This window comes from Cynoglossus semilaevis, chromosome 5, assembly GCF_000523025.1.
Source record: "Cynoglossus semilaevis isolate Cse_v1.0 chromosome 5, Cse_v1.0, whole genome shotgun sequence".
Taxonomy (NCBI): domain Eukaryota; kingdom Metazoa; phylum Chordata; class Actinopteri; order Pleuronectiformes; family Cynoglossidae; genus Cynoglossus; species Cynoglossus semilaevis.
The window spans coordinates 3,631,394-3,633,387 of NC_024311.1; the positions used below are offsets into that span (position 1 = coordinate 3,631,394).

General features: G+C 41.6%; 1 protein-coding gene across 7 annotated transcripts in view; it reads right to left on the reverse strand.

Moving 5' to 3' along the window:
* The window catches only part of cbfa2t3 (CBFA2/RUNX1 partner transcriptional co-repressor 3), a 62,169-nt gene that overhangs the window by 33,236 nt on the left and 26,939 nt on the right, over positions 1-1,994 (reverse strand). The gene's annotated exons all lie outside the window — the stretch shown is intronic.

Consider the following 1,994-nt stretch of genomic DNA (forward strand, 5'->3'; position numbering starts at 1 on the left):
AGTTGTGTATCCGGCTGACAGACCAGTCTGCGGTTGATACTAAACAGGAAATAAACTCCAGTTTAACACGCCTCGCTGATACGCGACATGACTTTCAGATTGCTCTTTTCTGCCTTCGCAAGTGTTCGTCAGCGTGTGTGTGTGTGTGTGCGCAGTAACTTCAGCTGTCTCACAATTGATACATTTGACCCCTTCCACACCTCTGCCCCCCCGTTCCAGGCTGCTCCGTACCATCTTCCCCCTCACTCACTCACTCAGTAGGACACAACTATAAGAGGAACTTGTTAAAGAGGTGCCAAAAATAGCTCCGTGGCCCACGTTACTTTTATTCCAGTAGCAGGTGTGGAGCCCAATTTGGAACTGCACCTGTCCACCAGCTGAAAGTAGATTTGCAGCTTAATGCTTCAGAATAGACACACACACACCCACGCGCTCACACTCACACACACATACATATAATCACTCACATATCCTTCTTAATTCAGGCACCAACAAACTCATAAATACACAGAAGCTCACACCAACATTTGACCTTTACCCTGTTTTCATATTCTCACATCAGGGACCGTGACCAAAAGCGACTGCGTTCCTGATTCTTCCCATATTTTTTTTTCATCCTATTTTAATCGGCACACACTGAATGTTTCACGACTCAAAATGAACTAGAGCTGAAGAACAGGAGCACATTGGTTTGTTCTTTTATTATAACCCTAGTTGTTGTCCGTGCCCTCACGTATGGGTCAAGCCCCCACACATATGGACTGACCCATGTGATCCTAAGGGGCAGCGCTTGTGTTCTGGCTTTAGAGAGAGTGGGGTTCAAGGAGAGAGAGAGAGAGAGAGAGAGAGAGAGAGAGAGACACTGCTGACCACACGCCACAACAGGTGAAACAACACGGCCTGTCATTGCTATATACGGGTAAAAAAGAAGCCTAGAAACCACAGCAGCAGCAGCAGCAGCAGCAGCAGCAGCAGCAGCAGCCTGACCAATGTCCTCCTGAGCCACCGCGTGTCAGCTGGTAAACAACACAGTCACACTCACTGGGACACCCAACCAACAAGGGCATTCGGCACACAAATATACACACACACACACACACACACAGCCACAATGGCCGCTGACACGCACCTGACACACAAGTGACTTCAACACATGCTGACAGAAGGGGCAAGAAACACATATTTGGAATTTCTAGCCAACCATCCATGACTTAAATTTACTGCGTAGGTCACCACATACTTTTACATGGAGATAATGGAAACAGCAACGGCGACGCTTGTTTGACTAAAGACGAAAGAAAGAGGAATCTGTTTATAATTAGTGTACGAATAATAAGTGTACGCTAAATAAAAATAAATAAAAAATTCAAAATAAATATTCTTTATAAAACAGCAAAACGAGGCTGAGCTTGTTGCAAGATGACAACACAAGGATATAAAGTGTTTTCAATGTGTGTCTGTTATTATAAAAAGATAACAGAACAGTTGATAAATAAGACGTTTGATTTATAATTAAAAACTATAAATACACTCTCACATATATGGTTTGTGTCCTTAATCCGATCAGTAAATATCCTACGTAGGTATTAGTCTTTTCTTTTCAAGGAAGGTCAGTTAACAACGGTTTATCAAAATCCTGATTTATTCACCGTTTTAGGGGATTATTTATGGGGGAAAACAACAAGGAAAAATGTTTTTTTACCTGATGCAAAACATCCAAAACAGTCTGAACCAGTTTTTTTTTTAAAGTCAGCGATTTTTAATTTTAAATTTTGCCCCATTTTACTGAAAAGTCTCTGCGTGTTGAACCCATTCTCCTGGATCTCAATGGTTCTGATCTGAAATAAGTCTGCAGTTTTTGGTTAAAGATCCTCTTTCCTCATGAATAAGTCATGTACTTTTAATGTGTAAAAGTTAAAAACAATTTTGTAGGATATCCTACAAAAGAGTAAACCGTGTCAGATTAAAACATGAGAAAGATTTCATCTGTAGGG